Source organism: Nelumbo lutea, chromosome 3 (assembly GCF_056320005.1).
Source record: "Nelumbo lutea isolate HS-2025 chromosome 3, American lotus-T2T, whole genome shotgun sequence".
Lineage (NCBI taxonomy): Eukaryota > Viridiplantae > Streptophyta > Magnoliopsida > Proteales > Nelumbonaceae > Nelumbo > Nelumbo lutea.
In genome coordinates, this window is record NC_142686.1 from 84,675,446 (window position 1) to 84,700,587 (window position 25,142).

At 35.9% G+C, this 25,142-nt stretch overlaps 1 long non-coding RNA gene across 1 annotated transcript; it reads left to right on the top strand.

Moving 5' to 3' along the window:
• The first annotated feature begins 13,819 nt into the window (after positions 1-13,819).
• On the top strand, positions 13,820-23,617 carry LOC148866160 (uncharacterized). Its single transcript, XR_016108880.1, has 2 exons — positions 13,820-15,953; positions 23,149-23,617. It is a non-coding gene; the product is annotated as an uncharacterized LOC148866160 (long non-coding RNA).
• The last annotated feature ends 1,525 nt before the right edge of the window (positions 23,618-25,142 follow it).

Genomic DNA, 25,142 nt, shown 5'->3' on the forward strand with positions numbered 1-25,142 from the left:
GTTCGAAGAGGCTTACGCCTCTTGCATTTTGAACTATGCTTCATGCCTCTAGGTAGTGGAAAGCCCCCATGTTTTAAAACATTGATATTTATTTTTTCATAATTTTTAGAATAAAATATGCAAAATAATTATTTCACCTATTATGTCCATAAATCCATTCATTTTTTTGTTACATCTTTACTTTTCTTAATTTTAATTTAATTTTTAGAATAAAACATGCAAAATAATTATTTGAATAAAAATAAATAATTATTTAGTTTTTAAAAAAATAGAATAAAACGTGAAAAATAATTACTTGATCTATAATGTCCACAATAAGATAGTATGTTTTCGTTCCCGACTTCCCGTTTATTGATTATAATATGTTTTTTTTCAAAAAAACCCACTAAAGCATGTTATTTTTATGCATAAATAGTTCATTTATGTCTTATATTTAGTTACATTAGTGTTTATTTATGATTTATTAGAGTATTTATAGCATTTCCATGTGTTTTCATGCGTATCTTAATTTTTCGTCTGTATCCATGCGTATCCAAGGTGTATCCCGATGTCTCTTAAATTTGCCCTTCCAATACGCATAGCATTTCAGATACTTTGAACCTTGAACACAACATTAATTATAATAGATTTAATAATATTCAACAATGAGAATATAAAATATAAGTAAATTAAAATTTTAAATATTATTGAATCTTCCAAATGACAAATTTATGTAATAAATTTCAAAAAAATAATTTTAATAGATATTAAAAATAGAATAATAATTACAATTAATAGTGAACTAATAATAGTAATGTTATTTCACTTATATCAATTAATAATTCTATAAAATAAATTTTATGAATAATAATTGTAAAATCTTTAGCAATATTTATTATATATTCATATGTACTAAAAATATTATTTATTGTATTTTCAATAATTATGTATAAATCTATTTTTGTTTTCTTATTTAATAGAAAGTTCTCAATAATTATTGAATACTAAATTGTTGTTATTTATTTATTTTTAACTTTAACTTATTGTACTTATTGGATTTACTGTATCATTGTTAGAAATTTAGTTTTAGTAATTATGTATTTTCTTTATAATTAATTAATATTTAATAGAGATTAACCTATTATTGAATATTACACTATTTATTATCTAATTTAATACATTTTTAGTATTTATTGTATTCTTGTAATTATTGTATTTAATATATTTTTATTAGTTATTTATTGTATTTTCATTATAAATTTATTTTTACTAAGTATGTATTTTATCTACAAATTTTCAATAATTATTGATTATACTACTAATTTATTTGAAATTAAAAGAGTTCACTCGTTAGTTCGATTTGGTTATAATTATTTGGCCAACCAAACTGACTTGGTCGAGTTGGGGAGTTGGTCACTTGAAACGAACCGACCATTAGTGAAACTGGACAACTTGAGTTATATCAATCAATGTTTTAAAAACTGATTCAGAGACTAACCCACTTTTGCCACTGGCTTGCATGTCACCGGTTCAACCATTCAAGTCAAATGGTTCAAACCATTCTATGTCATTAGGGGTGATAATGGGTCGGGCTAGGCTGGGCTGATTTTAGTACTAATGGTAAGTGCATTAACCTAAGCCCAAGCCAAACCCAACCCACACCTCAGGCCTACATTGCAAGCCCAATCTTAGACCTACACATGCCCAGGCTAGGCTTATGGTTTTTTTAGGCCTAATGAGTAATGAGTTTGGCCTATGACATCAATAATAAAAATCTAATTATTTCTTTTTTAAATAAAATAAAATGTAATACATGCAAAAAAATATGGCACAAGTCGAGGTTAAAAAGGGCTTGGATAAGCTTTGGGCTTGCACACAAACAAAGACATGGGGTCCATTTAATTCTTAGAGTTCGTTTGGCTTAGCTTACCTATCCCTTTTCGGGTTGGTTGGTTTCATCGATTTGATGAGTGACCTTAGTCGAAATTAATTATTGTTATTTTTATTACAAAAAATGTGAAAAATAATATATAAAGTATAAAGAATTATTAATTATTTAAAAAGTTAATATATAAAACAATTGTCTAGTATTTCTATTATTTACCTTTCACTTAACAAAGTTTGAATTGAAAAATTTTAATAAATACTTAAATACTATAATGGAGTTATGTAATAACTCTAAAATATTTATTAAAGACACAAAAATAATTATAATATATTTAATAATGTTCAGATTATTAATAATTTTATATTTCTATAAAATTCATAACAAAATTGCATAATTACAATATAAATTATAATTTACAGATTATTCAATTTCATAACTAAATATTCTTTTACAAATTTCAATAAAATATTATTTAAACTTTAAATAACAAAATATTTTACATAACTTAATTTTCAATATCTAAAATAACAAAGTTATGTATTAAATTTAAAAAATTTCTTAAACAAAAAACTTCAATAACGAAATCATGGTTTAAATATTATTAAAAAATATAAAAAGTAAATTGAATAACGAAATTATGTAATAGCTTTAAAAAACTTTATCAAAATCACAAAAATAATTACAATAGGTTTAATAATCCTTGATGATAAGAATATAAAATATAAATAATTCAAAATTTTTAAACATTACTGAAATAATGAAAAATAGGTTAAATAATGTGGAGGTATTAAAGCTTCCAAATAACAAAAATATGTAATAATTAAAAAATATATATAGTTTATTAACTATTAAAAATATTATTTTACTTGTATCAATTAATAATTATAGAAAATCATTTAAGATAACATAAAACGGCTAAGGAGCAACAATTAGATTGACACTCTCAAGTAACAACATTTTGTATTATTTTTTCTTCTTTTCTCTCTCCATTGTTATTTTATTTCATTTCATTTCATCTTCTCCTCTTTCCCACCCCTTTCATCATCTTCTTCTTATCTCCACCTTAGGTCAGTTAGATAGTTGCAACCGGTCTCTCTGTTTCGTTCTTTTCTTTTTCTATTTCTACATAATAGTTTTCTTTGTTTTCATGTCATATCTTTCCCTTTTCTCCTTTCTTATTTTGTTCATTATCATCCTCTCCTTTTGCTATTGCCATTAGACCTATTAATAGACCGGCTTGGCCAAGCTCGATTTAAGTTAACCTTGGACAAGATTTCAGGCCTACAGGCTCGAGTCTAAAAGATTGGGTCTGACCTTACTTTGGGCCAGGTTCGGGATTTCTCAAAAAAGCCTAGCCCGACTTGATATTATATAATAAGAATATATTTTATATAATAAACAAATATATATAACATATTTTCTCTTTATTTTTTTCAAGTAATAGTAAAATCTTTCATTGTTTTTTAGGTTTTGAGATCTTTTTATATAAATAAAATAGTTTTTTATTGAATAAAAAAGAAAAAATATTTTTCTAATTTTTTGTCCGGGCTCAGGCTTCGGGCTTTATATAAGTGCCATGCGCGGGCTCAAGACCTAGACCTGAGGGTTGAGCCGGGCTTGGGCTCAAGCCTGAGTATATTCTTCTAATATAAAGGCAAAGCCTGGCCCAAACCCGGTCCGACACGGCCAATGAACAAGTCTAATTGCCATAATCCACTCCATTTCTCTTCTTCATTTACTTTTTTCCCCCTCTCCTTCACTGATCTAAAGAATACAGTAGGTCATGGTGGAATATTAGTGAGCACGTAGGAGACATGAAGGAGTTCCCTCAAGAAAGAATGATTTTAGTTTGGTTAAATGATTAAACCATCTGAAATGCATTTAAAATTAGTTTAACGGTTTTATACAAGGTTTTTGAACCAACGCGGCCCACCCCCTGAACCCTCTGATTCACCTTGAACACCAGATCAAACCCTTCTGGTCACTCATCGAAAAACCCAAAGAACCCGAATTTCAACTCAAAAACCCTTAGATCCACCATTAAATCTTTTTCATACCAATCTGATGACCCCAATCAACGCCCATTTGCACCTCAATTCTCAGATCAGACGCCACCATTAAATCCTAGAAAACCTAAAGTACCTACCCACAAATTTCAGATCAAGATTCCTTCATTTACCCTCTCATCAAACAAAGATTCTACTCCAAGCCCTCTTATCAGCCTAAACCCTCATAACCCAGATCCTCTCAATCTTAACACATACAAACTGATCAGACCATACCATTAAAATGTAGATGCACCAAAACACTTGCCCACAAAGCTTTAATTGAAGATTCCCTCGTTTACTCTTTCATCAAACCAAGATTCCGTTTTAGATCTTATAAATGACTTAAATTCCTACCATTTCGACACTCCTAAATTGATCAGACATCACCACCAAATCTTAGATACTCTAAAATACTGACCTATAAAATTTCAGCCCAAAATACATTTTTTCGTCCATTTATCACATCTAGGTTCCATTTTAAGACTCTAGATTGAATGAACCACTACTCTTCCAAATCTGCCAAATCTAGGTCGAGTTGGATTGAGTTGGACCAATCCGATATTTTCAATTAACTCAAAATGTCCAAAACCTCATCCTTCCAATTTTTAGTCAAAAGTTCCTCAATTTACCCATTCACCCAAAATATTCCGTTTTAGTTAATCACACTAGCTCGTACACACAAAACCCTCAATGCGGTCGGACACACCTCGAACCTCCACATTTTAACTTTTAACCCAAACCCCTCATTATTGGACCTGGTTTGAACCCCCTGGAATGACTTTTACCCAAGAATCCGATACTGCAAAATTATCAAAAAATACCCCTGGATCCCCTAAAAATTATGAAGCTGCCATCGTCCCCTCTGGAAATCCAACGGTCGCCCAAATCAAGGGATACACTGTCCATCGTCTCTCTTGTTCAAACAATACCTGAGCGGTGGCTGCAATATCACCAGCCATCGATCTCTTCTCTCTCTTGCTCTCTCCTCCTTTTTCTTCTTCTTCCATTTTTTTCCAATTCGAAGAGAGGCACTATTCACCTTCTTCTACCTCTGGATGAAGCAGCGACGGCAATCATTTCAATCCTTTTTTGGCCCCTCTTTCCTCTCTCTCTCTCTTCTTTTCTCCCTCTCTCTATCTTCTTCTTCTTTCTTCCCTTTTCTTCTCCCTTCACTTGCTTTCTTCCTTTTCCTTGACCGGTATCACTTTCAGGTCGTCTTCAATCTCTCTCTGAAGTAGAACAACTCACAGGGAAAACCAATTTAACTATGAAATTTATTTTGTTTTCATCAAAATTCTAGTGATTTCTCACCGTTTTTATCAGATCATTCCTATTCCCCAACAACAACATCAGTTCCCTTCATCCTTTCGGTTCCCAAAACTAGTCAAAGGTCCTTTGTTCACTATTGTCATCGATCAACCAAGATCATTAGAAGCGGCAGCCAGAGTCATTCCTCTCCCCATTTTAAATCAGATTTGCACCAGAGTTTAGGAACTACACGATCTCTGTCCCCTGTTGCAGCGTTCATCTCGGGCCAAAATGTTATCAGGTAGGTCCTCCTACTCCCAAAGGTTCTCCTGACAAACCGTTTATTTTGCTATATTTGCCAAGATTTGTATTATTTAGTATACTTTGTTTCATTAGTTACAAATCCCTGTTGATATTATATTGATTTTGTATGCTGATTTAATATCTAACTATTCTACCTCTTGAAACTAAAATTGAAGTAAGAGATGTCGAATTCACTGAGTTATTGGGTAATAGGGAGATATGGTCGGAGGTGGCTATGAGGTTCAGGTTCTCACTCACCGGAGGGTCATTCATCTCATATGAAATATTTGTAAATAAAATTAATTCAATGAATAAGGGGGAAGGTGAGAGCAAAGATGACAAGAGGGAACAAATGACAAGGTATGAAAAAAAAGGAAAAAAAATATTAATTAAATTAGATCAAAGTTGAAAGGTGAGGTTAGTATAGATTTAGACATGTTTAGGTGGTAGGAGGGGACAAGTCACCGAAAGGGGAAGGATAAAAGAAATGAAGAAAAATGATATAAAAATAAAAGAATAAAAAATAAAGTAAGAATTTAAATATAATTAAAAAAGATAATAGAATAAATATACAAATAAATCAATAAAAATAAAAATAAAAAAATTAAAAGATTCTATATATATATATATAGAAAATAAATAATAGAAAATAAAAATTGAATAAAAATAAAAATAGGTTTCTATAAGAAAGCAACATAAGCAAATGATAAAAATTCAATGAAAAAGAAAAAGGAAATTAAATAAAGACATAATTAAGTAGAGGGTTTTTTTGTGATAGTTTGTTTAGCTTCATTGTCTATTAATTGTTCTTGGTCAACGGTTTGTTTGCTCTAATTTGTGCTTATTGCGAAATCCCATGTGGGCCCCACCAATTGGACTCGGGAGAGGGGTGCTTAACTCCTTTCCTCTCCCATCCGAGTCTTACTCGGACTGATTTAGCTAGTGCCTCAGGCTATTGGAGTCACTATTAGAACCAAACGGTTTTGAAAATCATTCTTGGAGGTCCCATCGCCTCCATTTTCATATCTAATGGATGGTGACTCTATTTCCAACCTAGGTGAGCCGTTTTCCTAATGCTCACAGCTAGAGGTGTAAATCGGGCAATGTCGCCCGTGGCTCAGCCATGCACGGCACGACACGACTGAGCATGCCGTGTTGCCTGCGGGCCAACACAACCTAACTCATAGCCCAACACAACATCACCCATATATATATATATATATATATATGTATGTATTTTATATATTCTATATATAGTTATATAATATTATATAAATTATAATTATATAATAATATATAGTACATTGTATATTAATAAAATAAATATTTTTTAATTTTATTATACTAATTAATTTAATTATTACATATATAAGCAATTTTATACACAAAATTCATATAAAATTAAAATTTTAAGTTTTTTTGTCAATTTGTTTTAAATAAATAGCTTTGGCCCAATGCCCAGCCTGGCACGACCCATGGGCCGTGTTAGGCCAACCCCCAAAATTTTCATCGGGGAGGGCAGCACGACCTGTGACGACCTGCGGGCCAGCACGACACGACCTGCACAAAGTGTGGACCACTTTACACCTCTACTCACAGCCGTCGACCTAGAAAATGGTTGCTAGAATGATTCTAGTTCTGAATCATTTTTTAAAACATTAGTTTTATATGCATCTCAGTTAGATTCAGTTTATAAAATAGACAAATTGGTAGTACCAGTTCGGTTGGCAAAACTAAATAAAATGTACCGAACCGATCTGTTTTCAAACAGGAACGCACAACTACTTATAAAATGAGTCCCTCTATTATGTCTACCTTACCATTCTTTCGTTTCATTAAGATCTATTTCTCTCTACGTTTCTTTCTTTTCAAGCTTTTTTTTTTTTCATTCTCTTACATTTTTTTTCATGGCAACAGAAGCAGGAGAGGGAGCCACTGGAGCAAAGGGAGGTAATACTAATATATTCTATTTCTTTCATTTGATTTGGGTTTCTTTCTCTTATTTTATCGTTTATCTAGAGTTGCAGCTTTGGGGAGGAAAATTGATGACAAAGTATAGGAAGTCAAAGAATTAGTTGAAGAAGCTGAGAAGAGACAATACGCTGCGTGGAAAACATCCATGAAAGAAATGGAGTACATTGAAAACAAAATAAAGGAGGGAAATGAGGATTTGCTCAGGGAAGTGAAGAGAGAAATTGGGGAACTAAAGAGAGAAATTGGGGAAGTGAAGAGAGAAATTAGGGAACTGAAGGATTTGACAAGAGAAATACTCGAAGAGATAAAAGAGATGAGGAAGACGATGGTGAAAACTGTAATCACTGTTTCATGTGTGGTTATAGTTGGAGTTGTAGTTTTATATAAGAAAATGTTTTAGCGAGTGGAGAACTTTACTCCACTCAATAATTTTCTAACTCTTTACCTTAAATGCTGATTGTTTTAGTTTGATTTTACTACAAACAATTGGAGTGGATGTGTTTTATAGCCTTATTTCTTGTATGATGCATTTGAAAAGTAACATAATGCATCTCACGGCCAAAGATGCTTGTCACCTCTGAATCCAAGCTTCAACTTTGCAATTGGAGGTGTCAGCATCACCAGGCCCAAGGTAAATTTCGCGAATGCAGAATCCTGATCTTGATTAAACTTTGAATATGAAGTCCTGAATTAGATATCTAATTTTAGCCTTTGCCAAAATCCTGTGAAAGTTTTAGCACTCCACTGAATCAATGCATTGTTTATCTATACTGATAATTAATATTTTAACTATATTTGTTCCATATAAATAATTATAACTATGAGTATCTTTCATTGTCTCATATCTTTAAAGATCCTTTGAAATACCAACAAATTGTGAAACTTGGGCTGAAGTGTGGGGTTTCCACTTTCATTCAACTTCTTGTGGCATCAATAGAGCTACGTTAACTGGGATCCCATGTTGAGAACCACAACATCCTAAAGAGTCTTATTCCTGGAGTAGAAGAGCAAACATGTTTTTTGTGACAAAAGTAAAAGTTGGTGCTTAACCAATCATTTTTAGTATGTCATTGATAAAGGTTAGAATGATTGAGATTTCACTAGGACAAGTGTCGCAATACCCTTGGACCTGGAGTAAAAACTTCACTAGATGATGTTGCAAATTGCATAAGCAATTGTTCTTATATGAGTTGAAGTTTTTATTCCAAATTGAATTGAGAATTTTATAACTCCATGAAAAAGAAAATCACTACTTGTCAGTATAAGGCTTGTTTACCCCCCAAAACCAAAAACACCCCTGTCTAGCCATTCTCAACAGTTCCCCAAAGAGTGATGCAAGTGTGTTATTTATACCTTTCGGAATGAGCCTCAAAGTTGAGACTCAAGGCAAGACTACCTTATATACCTTTTGGAACGAGCCTCAACCCGACATGCTGACACAACCCCCCTCCTTTGAGGCTTGGAACAAGCAGTGTTAAACAAGATCACATTGGAGAAGTTTCTCATAGATGATAAAGATATCTTTCAAAATTTGAAAAGAGTTATCCCTCACAAAAAGCTGGAATAATGCAAAGTATTCAAGTTCCAAATGGCCTTAGTTTCTCCCAAATACTGAAAGCTGACCTAGATGTTGAACACCCTCTCAATAAGCACTTGATCTAGATTTATAGCTCTTATAAGGCATAATGTAATTGTCAGTTGACTGGGAAATTGGTTGGAGTAGGTTACATAGCAAAGACTCCACCTGTTTGCCTCTGGACATAGAGGCAAGGAGGCCTCAATCTAGTTGAGCTCTGCTGGGCTAGAAAGGCCTCAGTGGTCAGGCATATCTAACCAGTCAAACGTGAATTAGTGTTGGCGTGTCAGAAATTCAAACCTGAAGTGAACTAGTGAAGCATACACCCTATGGGATTGGTGCTAGTTCTAGCCCCAAATGATGGTCCTCATCAAGGTCAGCTCAGTACCCTTTCTGAAGTTTTGTCATTCTCCCACATGGATCCTTTTTCCCAATTGGTCCCCTTGGTTCAAGTGAACACCATGTTAAGCCAGTAGCCTCACTGAGGCAGGGGTGAATAGAATTTAGAAGTATTGAGGATTAATTCTCCAATGATGGAGTTTGTAAATTCTTAGTGGTTGCTAAGCTAGAAATGGCTAGCTGCCCTCAAGGGGTGCTTGGAACATGATAGTTGTACCTTATTTTTACAATATATAATTATATAAAAAATTAATTGTGGCTGATCAAAACAAGAATCCAGCTTTTATCACAAATACAAATTTCTAGTGTTCAAGGATAATTATAATTGATTAAATTCGTAGTGGATTTTAGCTAAAAGGAAAAAAATCGCAGGTCAAATATATACTTATATTAACCAATCTAAAAAATCAATACTTTTGTTATAGCTAATATCAACTAAACAGAAGATAGAAAAAATACTAACCTTTCTGCAAGCATTGCTGACCCTAGTGAACACAGGAACCAATTTCTGTAGGCTAATAGTTTGACTATAGACTGACAAATTTTGTTCTAATTTCTGTAGGTGGTGAGTCTGGTCTACTACCCTAGAACGGAATAGCCTTATCACTAGTTTATAGACACTTGTTGAGGCCTTATCCCTGTGCCATGATAAGTTAACCCGTCGACCAAGTCCTACTAAGCAGGCCAGCAATTCAAGCCAGTTGCTACTCACTAGCATCTCAACCATCCACCAACTTTCCTAATTGTTTTTCACATCCACTTTAAGTACTTGCTAATGAACAAACAGAAAAGAAAGAAGATTAAAACAATTAATCAAATCAACAGTAATAAAAAACACCATTCATGTTCAATTCTCATCCTTCAACTGGAACACTTTCCTTTATATTCTCTTATGACAGCATGGATGTCCAATTTGGCTATGGACTCAGTCAAAGAGGAAGGCAGTAAACAAGAATATCAGAATGCCCGAAACTGAAATCTCTGGAACATTTTATCTACAGACCCTCATAAGACCAATACTAAGGAAGCTGAAGATTATGCTTCTTTTTGCAGAAATGTTGTGGGATTTTGTTCATGCTTCTATCTTTTATTTTGATTTGTAAAGTGCTTATTTCCTTTGAATACCATATATAATGCTAGTTATAAGAAAAGGAAGGTTTGGATCTCTGGGTGCATTCTTAGTGCAAGGAATGTTGGATTATTGTCTGAAATGAGTGCAGTGCAGGAATAGATGAGGGTCATCTGGGGCCGGTGCACAGTACACTCTGGTGTAGGTGTAGACATGGGGACCACACCAGTTTGCAGGGAAGTTCTTTGGGTCGGACAGAATTGCACGTTTCCATGCGTGGAGAGCTGCGTAGGTAGTCAGGAGTCTTGGGTTTGGGAGAGGTGGAAGTGGTTGATGATGAGAGGGTTCAGAGAAGAATACAAGGACAGATAAGAAGCCACAGAGGGCTGAACTGAGAAATCTGTTCCACATTTTGCTTCGGTGGCCTGATATGTGGGGAAAGGTTTGAGTGGAGATTTATATGGGCATGATTACTTAGTTACTAAACTACACCAAAGCATCCACGAGTGTAGCTGTTAGCAATTCTCCAGTAGGCCCTTTTGAGTATCTTTACAGAATGCAGCCCCATGGTTTTGACAGCAGGGACATGACGATTTTCAAAGACAATGATGGTGTGGCTTACCTTGTCTACTCCTCAGAGGATAACAGTGAACTTCACATTGGTCCCCTCACTGATGATTATCTTGATGTCACCCAAATAATGAGAAGGATTCTGGTGGGAAAACATAGAGAAGCCCTTGCCATATTCAAGTATACCTTTTTTTTTCCCATTTTTGATCAATAAGTCTAAAACATCTTACTTCACCCCTAGTACAACTGTTGTCTTGATTGGTTATTTAACTGTCCTGATCTGTGAGGAATTAAATGTTTATGTTAAATATATGTGGTCAGTACATATATTTATGAGAGGTCAGTACATATTTGCAGTACAAAGAAAAATCATAATTGTTGAATTTGGTTGAGAAATATGCATTGCTACTAGTACATGAAATGGATTAGATCTTGAGCAGATGCAACTGTATCCAAATCCAAATATAAAAAACCTAGTTGAATCCAAGTTGAGATCCTATCCAGATCAGGGGGTGTATGGATATCCAATCATTTCCCATTCATGTTGGATTAGGGATTGACTTTCCATATCTAGTCTAGATTGCTATTTGAATCTAGGTAGGGTTACACATTAAAATGCTGATCTTCTGATTACAAATATGTGAATTCCAATCAGCATACAAGTCCCTTTCAATCAGTATACACTACCCATATGTGAATTCCAACACTTTAAAACTCTATGGTGTATTTTCATTCTAAATTAGTTGTCATCATTTCAGTTTATTTTTAACCTTTTAAGTTTTTTAAAAGTTATTTTCTTCTCAAGAATTCCTTTTGGTGTAGGTAATATTGACATCTCTTGTTTACAACAAGGAACTGAATCTAAGAATCATGATGAAAATGCATGGACTTGGGGATGGTCCCTATTGGATGATTTCTCATGCATATTTTCTTTTCATATCATCAGCTTACATGTTATGTTTGGTGATCTTTGGCTTATTGATAGGTAAAGTGCAATCAGATGGGGATTTTCCTTTTTCATTTTTAAATTGTTGCTTGGGTTTCTTTTCAGGTTCTATTGATTTCTTTAACTCGCAGGGTTAATGTTTCAGTTTGCCTTCTTCATCTTCGTAAATTTGCAAATATCCTTGGCTTTTCTAGGGTACATATGCACATTCGGATCAGGGCTTTTGGGTGGCTTTCTTTTCCATTTCTTTGTTCAGGATCCATCCTTCCCAAGTGAATGTAACTGCAATAATTTGCTTAACTGGTTCTGTTGTTGTTAGAAAATTTAGAGCCTATCTGGTTTGCGGGAATAAGGGTATGAAATCAAAACCAGAATCGGAATGGATAATTTCAATTCCAACTGTTTGATTGGGTATAATGGGAGTTTCATATCTATTTCTGGTGGAATGGTATTCCCCCATTTGAGGGAATAGCCATTCCTTCCCTTTCCCTTATCTATAAAATCACATTCCACTTGATTCTAATTCTTGTCTGAACCAAATAAACTATAAGAATAGGCCACTCTGATTCCAATTTCGAAGAATATGAATTCTGACTGCGAACCAAAAGGACCTTTATAGTTCTCTTTATAAGAGCTTCATATATGCTCATTTTGAATCAGAGCTTTGAGTTCCCTTTGCAATGCGGCTGTTATAAAGCTATTTCGTGCATTCTCTGTTTGGATGTTAATTTCATCATTAATATTCTTACTTGCTTTTGTTTCAGAGGGAGAAAGTTGAACGGTTACTACGTGAACCACATACAAGTTATGCTATCATCTGCCATAACACCAAAAAGGTTTATCCAGAGAAGGATGGGAACCCGGAGAAGGTTGCAGTCAGAGATTTGTCACTTGCTTTGCCTCGAGGGGAATGTTTTGGTATGCTCGTTCCTAATGGCGCTGGCAAAACTTCTTTTATTAATATGGTAATTGGACAAACAATGCACTTTGAGTCTTTATATATATATATATATATATATGGGAGCTATAAGCTATTTTTTTTCAATTTTGTGGATTCGTTTTAGTAATTCTGTAAAATTAATTTATCAAAAATTTAATTAATAAAAAAATTTACCAAAAAGATTAATTTTGGTAAATTAATACTGGTTAATTATGACAATTTATTGAAAATTATTAATTTTATCAATTTAATAAAAATTAATTTCTGTAAATTAATATTGATTAATTATGACAAAATAATAATTTATCAAAAATTAAAAGATAATTAGTTTTTTGACTAATTTATTCACTAATTTATTGAAAATAAAATATCAATAATTCAGTTGTCAAAAAATTATTACATTTTTATAAAATTGTTGAAAAAAAGGCTAAACTATTTGACTTTCATAAAATTCTTGATAAAGTATTACACTATTAGAAAATCATTGATTTTGAAAATAAAAGAAAATGAATTATGATTAATTTTTAATGGAAAATAAAATATAAATTATTAAATTTAAAGAAAAATTATTTAAAATTAATACATGTTTCAAAAACATTATTGCAATAACTATTGAAAAGAAAAGATAAATTATTACATTGACCGAAAAATATTAATAAATACATACATCTTCAGAAAAAATATTAATGAATATATATTGGAAAAAAGAAGATAAATTATTGTATTTTAAAAAATAATTATATAAAATTGTTGAATTTTCAAAAAAAATATTGATTAATTTATAATTCATTTTTAAGTAAATAAAAGTAATTTATTAAATTTTCATTAAATTGTTGAAAGTTATTATACTTTCAAAAAAATAATTATTACATATTCAGAATATTATTGAGTTAGTTAAATTGGAAAATAAAAGATAATTAATTTGTTGATTAATTTTTATTGATAAATAAAGATAAATTATCAAACTTTCAAAAAATTTGAAAATGATTACATACTGGGCAAAGCTTCTTCAATGGCGATGTTGGAGTGGAATAGGGCATGGCTGGAGCCATTGCTGCAAGCATTATTCGGTGTGGCGAAGAACGTCTGGCTGGGTACCTCCAATATTTTGCATCGGATTTAGAAGCGTTTGAGAACCAAGAACCCTAGCTTGTCAAAGGGTATCCACTCCTATTACGCCGTTGGTTTTCTAGGGCGATTACAAGCTCTATGCAGTTTATGGAGATGGGTATCACGATAAGAATACTTGGTGTTCCACCAGAAAAAAAGGACTTGGGAATGGGGTGCAAGAATGGTGGGGAATCCGGTAAGGGTTCTAAAAGATGGTTTGGAAGAGGATGAAAATGAACCAATTTGGGACAGAATCTTAAGCATTAGGACAAAAATCAGTATAGATAAACCATTGGCAAAAGGGAATTATGATGTAGAGGAAGATGGGACTAGGAGGTGGTAGGCTTTTCAGTATGAAAAGGCTACCGATATTTTGAAGAGGTGTGCAAGGATTGGACATGAGGAGGGGAGCTGTGACTTGGGTGTCGATTGAGCAAGCACTGGATGAATTGACTAGGAGATTGAAAGGGCAGAGAATGGGTAATGAAGGGGGAGAAGGTCTGTATGGGTTAAATCTCAGGGTAGACACAGAGAGGGATGCTTTCAAGTTCATTAACCAGAAAAATCGAAGGGAGCCACTAAGAGGTGGAAGGAACGGAGTAGAGGAAGTGCATTTGGAGATACAGAGGAAACCGTTACCTATACCAGAGCAACATCACCATGCTGAGGAGGAACAGGAAGGAGAGGATGCATCATCACCTGAGAGGGTTTAGTCCAAACTTCAAGTCAAACGAGAAGACGATTATTCCAGGAGGATCTAGTTTCAGAATTCTGCAATCTTTTCTTAGGAGAAAGGGAGTTTGGGGTCATTTTCTTGCCGGAGAAGGGTCACTGACGACAAGGGGTCATGCCGGAAAGTCGTGGGAAGAGTAGAAAATGGAAAGCGGCAGATTTCTCTGACATGATAGAACCCAGAAATGATGAAAGTCAAGTTGGCTTGGGTCACTACGTCAGAAGTAAAGTTGTAAGTTGTAAGATTTTTGATTCTCGGAGAAAGAATAAAAGCTTTCCCTTTCCTTTCCCTTTTCTCTTCCTCTCTATTGAGAGACTTGAAAGACAACTTCAACTCAACCCTTCTCGTTTCAAACCTCAAGAAATGAAGAGAGCTTGCTATCGGAAACTGGACATCAGTAACCCTCTGTCTCTCGCTTATCTGATCTGGGTTATGCCTCGTTCTTTCTACTCTTGAAGAAAGACACCTCCAGAACTAAGGGATATTTATCTCCGGTAAATAAATCTATCGGAATGGTCGTCAGCATCGACCGACAGAACTCAAAGGGGATAATCTTCGGCGGGTTTCAGTTATGAGAGGAAAAGATCGAGGGTTGAAGTGAGCTGAAATTCGAGAGAGATGAGTGAGAAAGATGACCTTTTGGGCGAGAGTAACGGCCGTCATGTTAGCTCCGCACAAGTCACTCTAGAGGGCATAGCTGTGGGGGCGAATGTGAATCTAATTCCGAAAAATAAAGGGAAAGGTGTGGTCAGAGGTGTTCCGGATAGAAGTAGTGAAGACACGTGGTAAGCGGTAGAAAGAGGCCATCTGGCATAGTGACTAGGGAGTTGGGAGTAGATGGAGAAGAGTCGAAGACCAATAGTTTGAAGAGGGTGGACCCGGGAAAAGGATAAGGACTAGAACGGGTATGAAGAGTGTGGCTCGCCGGTTAGGTCGCAACCAAGACTATCACGAAAGAGTGAGTAATTTCGGGTCAGATCCCACAAAGGAGTTATTGGATTTGGATTTAGAAATCGAGGACTACCTAGTAACTGATAATGAAGGAACTGAAATCAACAGGGCTGACTTTGCAGCAAAGAGCGAGAATGCTGATGAGGGAGAGAAAATATGGACTCGGGAGTTGCAAGAAGAGGAGTAGAAAGAGACAATGATAGTGGAGTGATTGATGAGGTACGCTTAAAGTCCAATGTTAAAAATTTCATTATGCTGTTGACTTGTCTAGTTCCCTTGAATTTGTTTAAAGATTTATTGTTTATATGTAATTCAAAACTATTAATAAAGAGAAGATGCATGTTCAAGAAAAAAAAGGGGATGGTATCAGAAAAGTAGGAAAAAAATGAATACCAGAATATTTCAAAAAAAAAAAAATCAAAGAAGAAATAGAAATTTTGACACAATCTTGGAGAGGAAATTTTTTCATTTTTGGATGGGGGTTAAAAAAAAATATATTCAGAACAAAATTCAACAGCATACTTAGATGGGGTGTGAGTGAAAGAATGTGACAAAACTCTGGTAAATGATTGAAGAACCTTAGTAACTTCAAACTATTGAAAGAAACCTGCTAGGATTACACTAATCAGAAGTGGGTTCAGGGCCCAGGTGCCAAATGAAGAGAATGGGCTGGAACTGTCAAGGTACTGGGTCCTCCTCGACAGTATTTCGTGCCCTAAAAGAGAACCTGGCCAAAGAGAAATTTGATATTTTATTTTTGATGGAGATAAAAATAAATTTGATAGTTGTAGGAAGAAATTAAGAATGCTAAAATCTTGGAATTGCTGGGGAATGGATTCCAATGGGTTAAGAGGAGGATTGGCATTGTTTTGGAATAAAGATCTAAAAATCAAGGTGCTCTATGCAGATGATCATTTCATTCACACAAGAGTGGAGGATGATGATATGGGAGAATGGTGTTACTCCTTGAACCAAAATATGAAGAAAGAAATCAGTTCCTTTTAAAGTGGAAAGAAATTGCGGAAAGAACAAGGGATCCCTAGCTTTGTATGGGAGACCTAAACATGATTCTCTAACGGAATGAGAAGGAAGGGAGAAGGATGTGCAATCAAGCTGAGCTAAGGAGGAACCGTGAGTTTCTGTTAGAATGTATTCTCCAAGAATTAGCAAGTTATGGGCCTTGATTTACTAGCTCAAATAAAAGGCAAGGGTTACAACTCATGAAGTCCAGGCTTGACAGAGCTCTTTGTAACAATAATTGGAAAAAACTGCTTTGAAAGAGCCTCTGTAAGAGTAGCCTACTGTTTAGGGTCAGACCATTTGCCAATATTGGTAAACACAGAAAGAGAAACAAAACGGAAAAGGAGGCCATTGAGGTTCGAAGAGATGTGGTTAACTCATGAAGCTTGTGAAGCAGTGGCATGGTGAAAAGCAGGTGGGAAAAAATGTTCAAGGCTCTTCCGAGTTTTGGCTTTGTAAACAGAACAAAAAAAAATCAAATCTAATTTCGATAAATGGAATAGAGAGACCATTGGGAACATTCAAAAGAAAATCCAAGAAATTAGGGCCCAACTAGATCTAGAAATGGACAAACCCCAGAGAGATACTGTCCCTGGCAAAAAAAGAAAAATTAGAGGAAGAACTTGGGAAGCTTCTCTAGAAAGAAGAAATCATGTAGCTCAAAAAGCAAGGGTGAACTGGTTGGCATATGGGGATAAAAATGCTAAATACTTCATGCAACGATTATGAAAATAAGAGCAAGGAATAGAATAGAAAAGCTGAAGGATGAAAATGGGGCTTAGCAGGAGAATGAAGAGAAAATATCCCAGATCTTGAATCAACATTTTATGGGGATATTTCAATCTACAAATCCTAAAAGTGGTGAAAGCTTCCTAAACTGCTTGGAGACAAAAATAAATGAGAATGAGAGCGAGAGTTAGAAAGAGAAATAACTGAAGAAGAAATAAAGGAAGCCTGATTCCAAATGGCCCCAAATAAAGCCCCACGTCCAAATGGACTTCCAAACATCTTTTTTTCAAAAATATTGAGGATAGTGGGACAGGATGTTACCCAAGTAGTAAGTTTGAAGCCTTGCCTACTATTTTTCATTTCCACACCATGATTGAAAAATAATTGAATCAGCCTATTAAAATTTTATACACTGATGAAGGAGGTGAATACTGCAAATTCAAATCATATTTGCAAACACATGGCATTCTACATCGTTTCAGCTCCCATCACACACATGCCCAAAATGGGTTTGCTGAGCGAAAGCATCAACACATTGTCGATATAGGCCTGACACTTCTTGATAATGTTCGCCTCCCTCGCAACTTCTGGCATGAGGCTTTTGATACTTTGGTGTTTCTGATTAATCGCCTTCCAGCCTCCAAGCTTGGCTACAAGTCTCCCTATGAGCTACTCTTTGGACGTCCCCCGAATTATAGCTACCTTAGAGTTTTTGGGTGCGACTGCTATCCCAACCTGCGTCCTTACAACAAGTAGAAGTTCGATTATCTCACTCTTTGCTACACTTTTCTTGGCTACAGCCCTTGCCATAAGGGGTATCGCTGCCTGCACAAGCCCATTGGTTGGCTCTACATTTCGGATGATGTGATCTTCAATGAAAATACTTTCTCCTATAGTGTTGGGCCTTCTTAGAGCTCCCATCCTGAGGATGCTCCATCAGCATCTTCTCCTTCCATCTTGGGCCCACCCCCAGTATTGGCTCCCTGCCTTCAGCCCACCAATCTTCCTCCATCTTCGGGAAACATTACTCATCCATAGGCCCATCAGCTTGCCCACCATCTCACTGACGCGTTTAGCACCATCGCACCCTCACAGGCCCATCAGACCACCACTCAGTTCGCTGATGTGCCCGCACCCATTGTGCCTCCACAGGTCCATCCGCCTTCTCCAATGGCCCAATTCATTACATAGCCTAACACTGACGTTCTTATTGAGCCCATTGGTACTAACGCTCGTGTCTTTAGTTCCCGCTTCAGCCTCCTCCCATGGCATGTAGACCAGATCCAAATCTGGGGTGTGCAAGCCGAACCCCAGATAAGCCTTAACCTCTACCACTACTGAGATGGAACCTACTTGCTATACACAAGTGGCCTGTGATCCCAATTGGCGTAATGCTATGAACACTGAGTTCATTGCCCTTGTCCAGAACCACACTTGGTCACTCGTCCCATCGCCTCTTGATAAAAACATTGTGGGTTGTCGTTGGGTTTACAAGATAAAGCACCGTGCAGATGGCACCATCGAATGATACAAATCCTGTTTAGTTGCTATAGGTTATCACCAACAAGATGGTATTGACTTTACTGACACTTTCCATCCAGTGGTTAAGCTTTCAACCATTCAATTGGTTCTTTCAATTGCCACGTCTAGATCTTGGCCCACTCACCAATTGGACATCAACAATGCATTCCTCCATGGATACTTAAGTGAAGAATTTTACATGAGCCAACCGCCTGGCTTCCAACACCCCTCTTTTCCCGACCACATGTGCAAGCTACACTGGTCTCTCTATGGTTTACGGCAGGCTCCATGGGCTTGGTTCACCCGACTACACAATTTCTTAATTGCACAAGATTTCACTGAGTCCAAAGTAGATGCATCGTTGTTTATCCATCACACACCTCAGGACATCACTCTGATACTAGTTTATGTGGATTACATTATTGTCACTGGATCCAGCCCAGTACGCGTCGACTCTTTCATCCAAGCTCTCACGTCTGAATTCTCCATACAGGACCTTGGGCCACTTCACTTCTTTCTCGGGCTAGAGTCAAAGCCCACATCTGATGGCATTATTTTATCTTAGTCTAAGTATGCTTTGGACCTCCTTCAACGCACCAGAATGATGGATGCAAAGCCTTGTACCAATCCCATGGCAGCCACCATTAAGCTCTCTGCTGAAGACTGAAGCTTTTGACAACATTGGTGCAACCTACCTGGCCTCTAATCTCGTTCATCATTTGCGCAGCAAACACGTTGAACTAGACTTTCATTTTTTACAGGATAAGGTTCAACATCGCCTTCTTGAAGTTTGCTTTCTCACCACCATTGATCAAATAGCTGACATCTTCACCAAACCTCTCCATGTTCGGCGTTTCACATTCTTACGTGACAAGCTCTCCTTAACAAGTACGACATTGCTTGAGGGGGCGTGTTAGAGCTACATCCATAATTCACGCAGCGTGACTCATGCAATGGCTATCTCAGCCATCCATGATAGGGTTTATCCGCCTAAATGTATTGTACATCTAGAACTCTATCTCAAAAGATAGAGTTCTATGATCTCTATCCTAACTAACAGTCTTATCCTGTATCTTGTATATAAATCATCATTAACGTGAGATAATGATATTGAGCATTCTGAGTCATCTTGAATTCAATCTCCTCTCTCACTATTCAATGATTATGGTTCAGTTAGAATCAAAGTCTCTAGAAATGAAATCAAAATCACCTATTCTTAATACCTATTTGGTTTAGCCAGGAATCAGAAATAGATTCCTATTGTTGTCTTCTGTTTTAACTAGAAGTTAGAATTGAAATCAGACTAAATTTCTAATCTTACTCCTAGAAAAAGAAGAAGAAGAAGAAATAGGATGGGTTATAGCTTTAGACATTGGTTTATAACAAGAGGGGAAGAAATAAGAAAGGAGAGGGGGGGAAGAGGCCACCGCTACTAATACCACTGCTGCCAGTATTTGTAGTGGCCACGACAATAAAAGGGAGAGAGAGAGAGAGAGAGAGAGAGAGAGAGAGAAGAGGGGAAAAATAGAGGAAGAAAAGGAAGAAGAAAGGGGATATAGGGGATAGATGGCTGGTAGGCGACTAGTCTTACCTTGATGAAGATGGTGGCCATCGATGGCTAACTTGCATGGTGTTTGGAAGCATAGGCGCTTTTTGGGACCGATTTTCAAGAAAAAACGCCCATGCTTCCAAGACCCATTTTTCACAAAAAAACACTTCTGCCATGTAGGCAATGAGAAACACTATGCTGTTTGGTAAGTGGATTTTTATCACTGTTTTTCATGTATGTGCTGATAGGTAAGCACCGCATAGGATACACATCCGTCAAATGTTGGGGGAAACGGTTTGGCGTTTCATGCATTGGTGGGGTCCCAATTTTTGAGGCATGCCCGATTTTTTAATAATCGGCTGAATCAAACAATGAGATACATGGGTGTTTGTTGAAATACCTATGTGGATCCGATGTGGCACCTTTTTTTTTTGAAAAATGGCCTGGTTCCAAATATCCCCTTGGACGAAGGAATGCTTGTGATAAGGTAAGGACTTGGTCAATGAGGGGATGGGAATCACATTCCTTATAGGGGGTGAGAATAACCATTCCCCCTAAAATGGGAATGAGAATCTCATTCCAATCAACCAAGTGGTTGGAATTAGAATGGGCCATTTTGGTTCCAATTCTAGGTCCCTATTCTAATGAACCAAATAGACCTTGAGAAACAAATTAGAGTACTTGCTTATTTTTTTCAAGTATTTATGTCTATAAGTATGACATTTTCACTCAAAGTTGCCTTCTTTTTTATTTTGTAAGCAATTCATACGAAAATTTATGGTGGGTGGTCATAAAAGGGGTAAAAGAAAGAAAATCTCTTAGGCTATGTTTGGTTTGAAGGAAAATGTAGGGAAAGGAAGGGAAAGGTGGGGATACCTATACAAGATTTGTAAAGGTTTCCCCACCTTTCCCTTCCTTTCCCTACTTTTTCCTTCAAACCAAATATAGCCTTAGGTCAAGTGTCTTCTTGAATACTACAAAATTATGTCCAAATACATTTTCTAATATTCATGCTTCCTAAGCATTAAAAGGCTTTTTTAGTTTTCTATGATGAACTCTAACAAGTCTTCCGATTAGAAATTACATGGTGAACATATTATAGACTTAGAATGGCCTGAGCCATTGGGGTGATCATTCTTGCCTTAGCCCGAAAACCCAACCTGACCTAGCCTACAAATTTCTGGGCCCGGGCCCAAGTTTTTATGTGCAAGTCTAGGCTAAGGCCCAGGCCCACATCAAGTATATTTTATTTTATTTTAACATATAAACAAATATTTACGAAATGACACTAACACTTGAGTCGATTCAATTATAACAAGGTCAACAGGCTTTATATACATGAAGGGTTTGCCTTCGTTCTCATTCCTAAGCAATGTGCCACTAGGAAAACACTGAATGGTTCTAAGTCCCACATTGCTCAAGAATAAAAATTATAAAATGATAGCTAAGGCAAACCAAATTAAGCGTAACAATTAAATGAGGCCCATGGCTTATTTTTTGTACTATAGGCCTAAAGTTTATTCAAGCCCAATTTAATGTTAGCTTGTGTAATTAGTTTAGCATGTATCACATGTTATTTAATTTAAATTTTTTAAATGATTATTTTTTTTTCATTCAATGTCATGAATTCAAAGTTATTACTCGTTAGGCCCAGAAAAACTGCATGCTTGGCTTGGGCCTGTGTAGGGCCAGGCTTGGACTTGCAATCTAGGCCCAGGCCTAGGTTAATGTACTTATCATTGGTGACTTGAACATGTGAGAGATATTTTGGATGCCATGGAAAGAAGTAAACTTCGTGAAGGACAAGTCAAACCTTCGATCCTTGGAATTAACATGGGGTTTGAATTTGGTAGACCACATAGAAATGAAGGATAATGACGCAACAAAAGTAGATGAAAATGTGTTGGAAGGACTGCATCCGCATCCAAATCTCAAAGACTTGTGCATAAGGGGGTTATGAAGGGATTAACTCCACTGGGAGGATGATAAAATCCTCCTTCCTTCCAAATATAATAAGTACGGGTGGCCACGAGTCGAGCTTTTTACGAGCTATTCAAGCTCGGCTCGGCTCAATTTAAACATAATTTCGAGTCGAATTCGAGCCTGATATAAGGATTTATTTGCTAACCGAGTTGAGCTCAAGCCCAATGAAACTCGACTCGTGAGCTTAGTATTAAATAAATAATTTTTATTATGTACATACATACATAATAAATATACATACATAAATATATATAATAAATAATTTTATTATATATAATAATATTTTTATTAAGATATATTTTTTTATTTTTATGTATAATAGTAAATTATTTTTATTATTCTTAATTTTTTTATAAAAACTAAAAAAATAATTTTATACATATAATTTTTTTTTTTTTTAACTTGGCTTATAGTTGAGCTTGAGCCGAGCTCGAACTTGAGAACCATGAACCGAGTCGATCTGAAGCTCAAGTCTCTAGCTCGAATTGATCTCAAGCTCAAGTCTCGGCTCAAATCCACCCCTAATAGTAAGAATTGATTTATATGCATAAATGCACAAGATGTGAATCCCTATATTTCTCAGGTCAACTCCTTTTTCTTGAGCATCTACAGCTACACACATGAATACCTTCAGTAAATTGAGAAAAGGAGGACTATTCCCATCCTTGAAGCATCTCGAACACATCAACATGCTTAGTTTGGAGGATTGGTCAATAATAGAAAGAGCCACAAAAGATCATTTTCATTGTTCCCTCAACTTCCCAAGTATTCATTGGGGTATACTGGCAGTTGAAGAATTGAAGCTGGAAGGTAGCAGTGTCAAGCTATTAGAGTCAAGGTTTTCTAGATGAAAAGATGAAAGGCTTGACCTATATTCGATTTTAGAAATTTCAAAGTACTAGTAAACATGTACGTGCATTTGCAGGTGACAATATATCCAAGACAAAACTATTTACAGTTCATGGACAGTTTTTGAACTGTTATAGGTGGATAGTTTTTGAATTGTAATAAGTGGAGTTTCTTAACTGTTATAAGTGGGTAGTTTTTGGAGTGAGAGTAAAGGACATATATGCCATTTTTTATGCCCATTATGTGTTGCTTAGATAAGGGGTAAAAATGTCTAATGAAAAGTCTAGAAAATAGGGCTATTCACTCTTTTATTAGTAGTATAGATAGTATACATTATACTTGGTGGTGGACCCAGGATCATGGGGTGTCAGGCTCACGCTTAGACCTGTTCATGGGCCGGGTAGCCCGACGGGCCAGCTCAGCCCTCGAATGGGCTTGAACACAGATTTGAGCCCGTGGGCTTGACCTCGGGCCTAAAAGCCTGGCTCGAATTTATTTTAGGCTGGGCTCGGGATTTGTTAAAATAGCCCGACTCGAGCCCGGCCCACCCGACACATCAACACCACATCAGGCACTCTGTTGATCACTTGAAGGAAGAAGACTAGGAAATAAATGGAATTAACCGCTCTTTGTGGCGTTGCGGAAATGATTCTCAAGGATATGGGCTCACACGTAGTTACAGAGGTCTCATTGGCCTGGAGCGTTGAAGATGAGCATCGGAAGCTGAAGAATATACATTGTCCGCTATCAAAACTGTGATTCTGATCTGAATGCAAAAGCAAAGCGTCTGATAGACCCTGAACACCATTCCTACCTGATTTCTAAGGCGTGATTTGGAGCAACGTTGTTTCTAAAAAAATGAATTCAAACATGAGACCGTTTTTTAGAACATTAGTTTTTCTGATGTGGTGTTGATGTGTCGTCATTTTCTGTAGCAAGGACAATGATGCCAAACATCCAACACCGCCTTTAATTACGGCTTGCCTAGTTCAAGTGGCAGGTTGCTTCCGAGATGATTATTAAATAGGGGAGAATGTGTTTGTGTAAGCTGAGGCAAAAGTGTAAGTGCTTCACGGATTGCATGCAACCACGGTTAGTCTGACTTGGGAGGCTAAAACAAGAGTCAGGATGACAAAGATGACAAAAATGGAGCAGAAATGGCCATGGAAGATGAGTTAGATAATGGTTGGTTGATAAAGAAAATTGGATGATACACGAGTGGCATTTTTGTTACAATGAATAATACTTGAAGTGCATTTGTATTTTCATATGCCACTTAACCATGATTAACAATTTTGTACTAAATTGGCGTACTAAGTCAACCTGATTTAAAGTACGGGAACCAAAGTGACACTATACACAAAGTATAGGATTTTAATATAGAATTTTCCTCTAATTCAAGGGAAATTATAGTTAGAGTTGGCTGTACATTTAAATTTACATTGTAGGTTAGTTCAAAAACTAATAAAATTTTAACAATTGACTATACATTTCAAATTATAAAAACCCGCACCATATCATCAGAGGCTTATGTGGATGTTGCCAACATGAGACTCTTAATCCATATCAGACATAGCAAAAAAATTATACCAAAATCAAAACATTTATCTCTCGATCTCTTGTTCCCTTTGTCTCTCCTACTCCCTCTACCTTTAGATATCTCAATCATTCTGTCTTTTTTATATAATCTATGTCATTGGAGGCTTATGCGGATAATACCATCAAGAAATAAAATGAAAGAGATTGAGGGATAACAT